The sequence below is a fragment of the Mercenaria mercenaria genome, unplaced genomic scaffold, assembly GCF_021730395.1.
Source record: "Mercenaria mercenaria strain notata unplaced genomic scaffold, MADL_Memer_1 contig_580, whole genome shotgun sequence".
In the NCBI taxonomy this organism is placed as follows: Eukaryota; Metazoa; Mollusca; class Bivalvia; order Venerida; family Veneridae; genus Mercenaria; species Mercenaria mercenaria.
Window position 1 is genome coordinate 1 of NW_026463461.1, and position 9,059 is coordinate 9,059.

A 9,059-nucleotide genomic window follows, 5' to 3' on the forward strand; every position below is an offset into this window, starting at 1 on the left:
ATTCAAAGCTTCTGTTGGCCGAGCTGAAAAGGTCCTTAGCATACTTTTTGCAGTTAAAATATTTTGCGTTGCATATTCTAGCGTCTTCAGTGAAATGCTAAATATTTTAATAAATCAGCAATAAAAGTCTTATGCAACATTAATTATGCAAGCTGTTTTAATCCATATTATACTTTTTAAAAGGCTCTAAATCAACACAACATACATGTGTAATATTTAGAGAAGTAAGACTCTTTATTCATATCGGAAATATTTTATGTTCTATGTTTTTATTGTTTATATCTACAGAGATGGAAGGTTTTTGGACGTATCTGTAGAGATTACATACAAGAGAGTGGCATGGAAATTAACACCCTATACAACTTCCTGTCAGCTCCAATAGACAACATGGCGGCCAGCGCACGCGCACGGCGGAAAGAAGAATTGTTGCTCACAATAGAAGCTGATATAGAAAACACATATCCGAAATAGAATGGACGAGATTACCGAACAGACGAAAAATGAATGATGTAGCAAGCTTTTGTGCAGTAATTAGCTCTTGAACATCTTTATTTGTATTATGTGACTGGTCGACTCTTGAGGAACGTAAATATACTAAAAATGTATTTAAGGGGCTTGCAGAGTTTCAGGAAAACAATTTTGAATAACACATTAACCCTGAAGTCAAGGATTCGAAAATGTCAATGATACTATAAGTATCAATAATATAATGTTATTAGCTACGTATGTACATAATGAGTATGTAATTTAGCCAATGTCATATTATAAAGTCAGTATCAAATCACCTAACTGATGACTTTTTCATATATTTATTATATATCATTATCGTCTCTAATTTTTAAATTGTGATGTAAACTACAAAAGCTAACAAAAAGACATTTTTTATTTTTTATGTCTCCACCATGATAAATAGTCACGATCACTTTCAGGAAGAAAATATCAACTGGACTAAACTTAATATTACACTTGTCTGATGAAAAAGAGCGATGCTAACTGAGCCAAGAGCCAAGTTGCAGTGCGGGCAGCCGTCCGCAATGACTGGTTACATTGTACAGGTCACCACTTGATTCGTATACTAATACTACAATTTCATCAATATGCCGTCTATTCTACTGCCAAGAACGGGTCCTGGTATTGGCCAGAATGGCTGAACCATTCAGAAGTTGTATCACTTTCGGACGAGTTAATATAACTAATCATATAAAAATCTAATTACCCAGTTCTGTATGGTCCAATATTAAGCAAATTATTGTCGTCGAGTTTATCATGTATGACTTCGGTAATTAGCATAATATTGCGGCAATATTTTTAGTTAATTAATACTTATTGATAAAGTGCCCGTTAGAAGTCCACGAAGCCGCCGAAAAGTGTAGTTAATATTCGAGAACATTTTCTACACGCGATGAAATAAATTCTTTCTGCTAAGACGGTGCACTTACAGTGCTCAACAGCATTTTCATCTTTTAGGTGTGTAACTTGCCTGTGCAGTCTTGGGAGAGTAATGTTAGAGTCATTAAGCTGTGAAAGATGAATATAAGATGTCAGAGTCATTCACAGTAAAACACATATTTAGATGTGTAGATGATTCCTTCTCTATATACTGTTGATATGAGTTTCCACGGATAGAACTATTGCAAATTCCATACGAGTCCAGATGTGAGAATGGACTTTGTACGTTGCCAATACCGTTGGTGTTGTTACATTTATTTCACTATAACATACCCTTATTCAACATCAACATTGAGGCAACAAAATTGATTGTTATTTAAGATAATGTTGAATATAGTGCCTGTCGTTCACATTCGCAGACGGAGAGGTTTGAGGAATTATATCAATATGGATAAAGAAATCATGACTAGCAACCCATAATTCAAATGTATATATCAAGCTTTCAACCTTTACCCTGCTAAATTTCTAAAATGAATGGACTGGTCTATCATTCAGTTTGGGCAATACCATTTATAATTTCAATGGGGAGTTCACTGAAAATTTACTGACTGAATAGCGAACAGTGCAGACTAAGATCAGTCTACACGGATGAAGGCAGAGTCACTTGCCGCCAGTAGGCTAAAGGTTAAGAACCATAAGTATAGACTAAGCAGCTATGGATTCAGCTTGACTTAATTGGACAGGGACAGTGGCTTTTAGATATTTGAGGTATAATGTGTGCATTCAACCAATTAAGCATTCTGTTTAGAAAATATGCCGAAAGAGTCTATTGAAACTTTAGAGTTTAGCGGTATCCCTTATAAGATTGCAATGTCGAATACACCTTGGTTTATACTTGCTCAAACAGATGTATTTTATAGGTAGATAAAATTAGTTATGTCATTGCTGTACATTTAGGCGAATGGGTCCCATTCTGAATTATGTTAATGTATGTACTAAGGTTAAAGTCAATCAGGGGATTCTTTGTATAACGTGAAACCGTTTAACCAATCGGGAAACTGCATCTTCCTTCTTCGAAATATTCCCGAGTGAAAAGCACGCTTCTTTCTTCTAATTTTATTTTGGCTAATTCTGGTTTATCTTGAGTGAATCGATTGATTTTATGGTAATCTAAAACACAATTTATACTCTGGTTCACATTTTAATGATCTCAGCTACATTTAATAAATTTCGTATTTCATGTTATTTGTTAAGGTATTGTTCGGCAAAATAAATATTGCCCTCTTTCAGCCAACATTTAGTTCACTCTTATATTTTCCCATACTTAGTATTCAGGGTCAGTGCTTCATTGTGAACAGATGCACATAAATGTATTTTATAGGTAGATAAAATTATTGTACCCTCCACCCCCCCCCCCCCCCCCCTCCACGACAACAAAGTTGTAAGGCGGGGGTATACTGGTTTCAGGTTGTCTGTCTGTCTGTCTGTCCGTCCGTCTGTCCGTAGACACAATTTTGTGCGCACCATCTCTCCTGATCCCCTTGACACAATTTAATGAAACTTCACACAAGTGATCAGTAACAACAGTAGTTGTGCATGGGGATTTTAGGTTCTTTCAACAACAAAATTTGAAGAGTTATGGGACTTTGTTTCTTGTAAACATACTATGTACATACAGTCTGCATATGCAATCTGGTGCGCACCTAATCTTCCAAACCCTTGCACACAATTTAATGAAATTTCACACAAGTGATCAGTACTAACCCTAGTTGTGCATGGTGCATGTTACGTTCTTTTAGATAAATATTCTGCAGTTATGTGACTTTGTTTTTTGTTACTATACTGTATACATACAGTCTATATACATACAGTCCACATAATTATGCAATCTTGTGTGCGTCAAATTGCAATGTACTGTGTCAGTGCATGCGGGGGCGTACATTCATCACCTTTAGTGATAGCTTTAGTTTATGTCATTGTTGTACATTTGGGTCCCCCTCTGAATTATGTTAATGTATGTACTACGGTAAAAGCCGATCAGGCAATTCTTTTTATCGCGTGATACCGTTTAACCAATCGGGAAATGACATCTTCCTTCTTCAAAAAATTTCCAGAGTGAAAAGCACGCTTCTTTCTTCTAAGTTTTCTGGTTTTATCTTGAGTGAGTCGATTGGATTTTATGGTAATCTAATACCCAATTTACACTTGGTTCACATTTTAACGATCTCAGCTACATTTAATAAAGCGTACTTCATGTGAAAATATATATTTGTTAAGGTATTGTTCGGCAAAATAAATATTGTTTCTTTTTTCAGTCAACACTTGGTTTACTCTTATATTTTCCCATACCTAGTCATCAGGGTCAGTGCTTCTTTGTGAACAGATGCACATAAATATATTTTGTAGGTAGATAACATTATTTATGTCATTGTTGTACATTTTGGCAAATCGGTCCCATTCTTAATTATGTTAATGTATATACTACGATAAAAGCCACTCAGGCAGTTCCTTTTATCGCGTAAAACCGTTTAATCAATCGGGAAACGGCATCTTCTTCCTTCGAAAAATTTCCAAAGTGAAAAGCACGTTCCTTTCTTCTAAGTTTATTTTGGCTAATATCTGATTTTATCTTGCTACCAACGCCCTTTCCACCTCCTCTTTCAAGTGAAAATTTTCTAACTCTGAAATACCTCTGTTATGTAAATTCATTTACATTTCTTGATACGCTTAAGGCGATTTTGTGCACCCTGATATGTGAAGATATACATTGTTACGGTATTGGGCGGTAATTTTTGCCGAAATATGTGAAAATATATATTTGTTAAGGTACTGTTCGGCAAAATAAATACATGTATTGCCCTTTTTCAGTCAACACTTAGTTCACCCTTATATTTTCCCATACATACATGTAGTTCTCAGGGTCAGTGTTTCGTTGCGTACAGATGGGCATAAAATCCACAACTTCTTATCATTGGTTTACAGGAAATTGACTGGTCTACAATGTGCCTACCTTTGATGAAATAATGCACTCAGAGGCACATGAGGTCTTTCTTTACCACTTTACCACCCACCAATTATGAAAATGTCGCCGTTTGACCTTTGTATTGTCTGTGAGCCTTTAGATCCAACAAAAAAGGTACCCACAAACTTAATACCGCTACTTCTAGTAATTTTAGATATAACCTTAACATAGGTATCATTGCCAAACAAATACCTAGTGCATCTTTTAGAGAAAGGCTAGACAAAATGATGCAGCAGAAAGAAATCAGAATTATCTATTAAAATATTTACCAAGAATGGTTCAACTAAAATTACTGTATATTTTCTTTACTTCCTCACCAATCATTTTTGTAAGTTTGAATTTGGGACATTACAATTTGCAACGACTGATTGGAATTCATGTTCATGTTTGTGTACGTGTTGATAAAGTAACATATGCCAGTTTGAGGAGGCACTAGAAGCGGTCTCAGCTACAGTTGCGGAAGAAATCTCTACGAGGTACAAAACAGAATACAGCGAATGATGCTGCATCTACATAATATGGTTAGTACAAAGGTTTGTTCATTGCTTACACGTTATCACATATATCTCTTAACAAGACTTAAGAAACAATACTCTAGACAACAACATTCTAATGACTGCTTCCAGACAGACTTAAGAAAATTAACAACAAACTGCCCTTAACCCTCTATTACAGAAACTGATGGACATTATTTTATACGACCCGCTGCAGAAAACTCTTAGTACGCAAGTTATCCAAATCAGAGAACAACTGATGTTCCATAAGGAGTCATAATGAAATAAGAACAAGTTGTTACTCAAAGTTCTTATCCACAAGAAATGATCAGTTGTGTGCACGAAACACATATAAGAACGGAAGAATGTTTGAGGAGAGAAAAAAAAGACTGCATTCATCATTCGCTGTATTCTGTTTTGTACCTCGCAGAAATTAAACATTCATTGGTCAATTGCAAATTTGCAGGATGTTTTATATGCCAAAGAAACGGCTGATACTACATAAAGTTGTTGTCATACCCTATTTGAAAATAAAGGTTCAAATCCACAACAGAAGAACAAAGCCAGTTCTGTCGATTACAGAAACGAAGCTGCAGCCTATTGTCAGCCCGGCAATTCAAACAAATACGCTATAAACAAAGACCAGTGTAATATATAGTCGTTCAAAGACCAGTATAGTTCGAAACATTTAGCCGCAAAATTCAAAGAGCGATACTGCATCGTAGAATCAAAAGAGAAAAATTAAGATTGTAAACTGAAACGAGACATATGAGAAAATCGAAGGAAAACAGTTAATGTACGGAAAATGAATGCTTTGCATTTCGTGAAACGTGTGAATCACAAAAGCCCTAAACAAGATAAAGAAACAGGTTACCAAAATATTACAGAGACCTATTTACGAAAACCAAGAGGTAGCCTAAAACAAATTATTCGAAGTGGGACCAACCACCCCCCCCCCCCCCCCCCCCCCCCCCCCCCCCCCCCCCCTCCCCTTCCCGCCGTTTACTACAACATAAGAAGTGCCGTTGGTTGTCTCAAAATTACTAGTAATATACTACAGGCAATGTACATTCATTTATTTATAAAAAGGTTACCATCTATTAGTCCAAAGTATCCATTATAATGCTTCAGATTTCCAGTACATTATAATTCGTTAATATGTAGTTCATTCGTTTCAGTGTATACTCTTTCTCAAAAAAAGAGAGAAAGTATTAAACACCGTTTTAAGAGATTTTAGTTATGCACGAGTTAAATCCATCGTAGTCCCTGGATTCTATACAAATACTGTTGATTCAACTACTTCTCCGCAAATACCTGGAAACTTCTTCATCGGAATCAGACTTAGATGTGATATTGTCGTCTATCATATCGTGCCTACACCGTTGATCAAAATCTTCCTGTACACATTTGTGCTCTACCAAGTAAGCTAGGCTGGTGTGTCATAAAAAGATATTTAACAGAATGTGTCTCTAGATGATTTAAGTATTGTACAAATTCGACGTTTCCTTTAATAGTACTCATGTACCTACAAAAGATAAAGTTTTAGGGCAGTATTATTATAACTTTTGATAATTTTTATTCCTTGTTAAGTCATGGTGCAACTACGGCATTTGCTTACTGTTGATTAAAGATGAACTATAATCAAAGCTCCGCTTTCTGCCTGCCGCTATTCTGCATGAGATATCATGTGCAAGGTTGATCTTATTCGAAGAAAATTGCTGCAGCTAATGTGCATGTCGGACAAAAAAGAAGACAGGTACGAAACATGCCAGACATTGACCCAGCAACCTCGATCGGTGTCCCAGTGGTAACACTGTCTGACTACGAAACAAAGGGTGGCTACTTCAGTTCACCGCTGCTCTAACTAAAATGTAATTGCATTGAAACTGAAAACATTGCAATAGGAGTCCCTTATATGGGAGGTGTGGACCTTCAAGCAAGACAGAAACAAAAAGGTGTTGCGGCACTGCACAGATCACTGAATCTTAAGTATTTTATTTTATTAAATGGTCTTAGCAGTATTATAAAGCTCGCAGCTCGTAGAAATATCGCTTTTAATTTGATGATAGCTATTGGTACAAACCTTTTTAACAACTAAAAGATGTAAGCCAACCTTACAATGCAATGTATCCTCAGCATTTCTGTTTTGACCATATGTTAGATGTGTTAAATTGCATACAACTATAGCTTGAGCATCGCAGGGTATCGAATAAAAACATTTGAATCTGCTGGCGCCAAATTAGGACATGTCAGTAATAAAAGCTAGTACATGTACCAGTTGCTATTTTCAGATTTTAATGACTTACGAACTTGATCACGGTTGGTTAACGTGCAGTCCAATTCCCATGGGAATACGCTTTTAATGGTTTGTACTACGAGGGTCCTGTAAAAAGTTCTGTCATTGGGTTCGAATTTCTTAAGTGCTACTTTTTATCAAAATTATTTTTATTACAAACTTTCAAAGTATTCCCCCTTTACCTAAACTATTTTTTACCCAACCGCGAAAAGCAGATATTTTTTTTCTTGGTATCTGTTTGAGACACTGATAAATGGCGCTGCAAAGAGAACTTCTGGACTTATATTTCTTTCCAGAAAGCAGTTTCTTAAGCCTTAGAAATAAAAAAAAAAGTTACAGGGACTCAGGTCAGATGAATAAGGCGGATAGCTTACAACTTCCACCTTTCCACCTTTTCAGAAGCAAAAAAGACGTAATAACATCGCACTTGTGAGAGGAGGCGTTTCATGTGTAAGATGGACTCTTGGCAATCCTTTGCTTGGACGTTTCTTATTGTAAAACTTTTTCACTTTTTTCAGTAAAGAGTTCTTGTAGAATCTTCCAGTGACTGTATGACCAGATGAACAAGGCACTTGAACAACTGACCCACTAGAATTAAAAACAATGCGTACAGCATCTTTTTCGAACTTATGATTCTCTTGGCAATATAGGGTTGTTTTTTTTATCTTTTCGCTTCCATTGCTTATTATCAGCCTTTTTTGTGGATCAACATGTGCACCCAGGTATGATCACATGTTAGCAAGTGAGAAATTACCCGACTATCACAGCCAGCCTTTGTATGTTTTCAAAAGTTCCCGGGCACATTTAACACCCTGGGGCCAAAATGCGACTACGAGGGTTGTCCCAGAAAATCGCGAACTTTTTTTTTATTATTTCGAAAATAAGCGACGCATTAAATAATTATTTCAATTGGTGTTATTTCAATGCATACTCGACAGGACTATAGAGTTTAAAATTAAAAATGTGCCATATTATTCGTGTAATTTTTTAAAATAATAGACGGCAGTCAGTGCTGGTCGGCGCACGATTACTTTTCCTCCTACAAAAAGAAGCGGCTTCCTTTTAGTTTCATGTAACTTTCCCGATATAAATCTCACAGCATTAAAATTTATATTGTAATTAATGGCAACGCGTGGCGCGTAAATATCTTACATTTCAAGTCTTTGACATCACTTATGTTAAGACAGTGATGTAATTTTGAAAGTAACGGTCGCGCGCACTTCCAGAAATTACGACATCAGATAAGTTCGCGGCGCAGAAAGTATTAAAAGTAATTTATGTCGCCCTGTCTTTGAATCACTCGCCCAACCTTCCTTAAAACGTTTGTGCCACTTAAAGACAAGTGTCCTGCTAACATTTGCCTGGCCTCCAGAATTTTTCACTTCCCGTTTTGTTTGTGAAGGAGTCATACCGCGACATTCACAATATTTTATTAATACTTTCTGCGCCGCGAACTTATTTGACGTCAGAATTTCTGAAAGTGCGTTCAACCGTTACTTTCAAAGTTATATCACCATTTTAAAGCAAGTGATGTCAAAGACTTGAAACGCAACATAATTACGCACCACGCGTTGCCATAAGCGATGATATAAATTTTAATCCTATGAGATGTATATCGGGTAAGTTACCTGCATTTAAATGGAAGTCGCTTCTTTTTGTAGGAGAAAAACTGAGCGTGCGCCGACTAGCACTGACTGCCGTCCATTATTTAAAGAATACTCAAATAATAGGAGAGGTATTTAATTTTAAACTCTATAGTCATGCCTAGTATACATTGAAATATCATCAGTTAAAATAATTATTTGATGGGACGCTCATTTTGGAAATGATAAGAAAAGTTCGCGATTTTCTGGGACAA

The 9,059-nt window shown here is 36.2% G+C and overlaps 1 long non-coding RNA gene across 1 annotated transcript; it reads left to right on the top strand.

Moving 5' to 3' along the window:
* Window positions 1-3,708, top strand: LOC128554632 (uncharacterized). The gene is made up of 2 exons (XR_008369652.1): window positions 1-31; window positions 289-3,708. It is a non-coding gene; the product is annotated as an uncharacterized LOC128554632 (long non-coding RNA).
* Window positions 3,709-9,059: the final 5,351 nt, after the last annotated feature.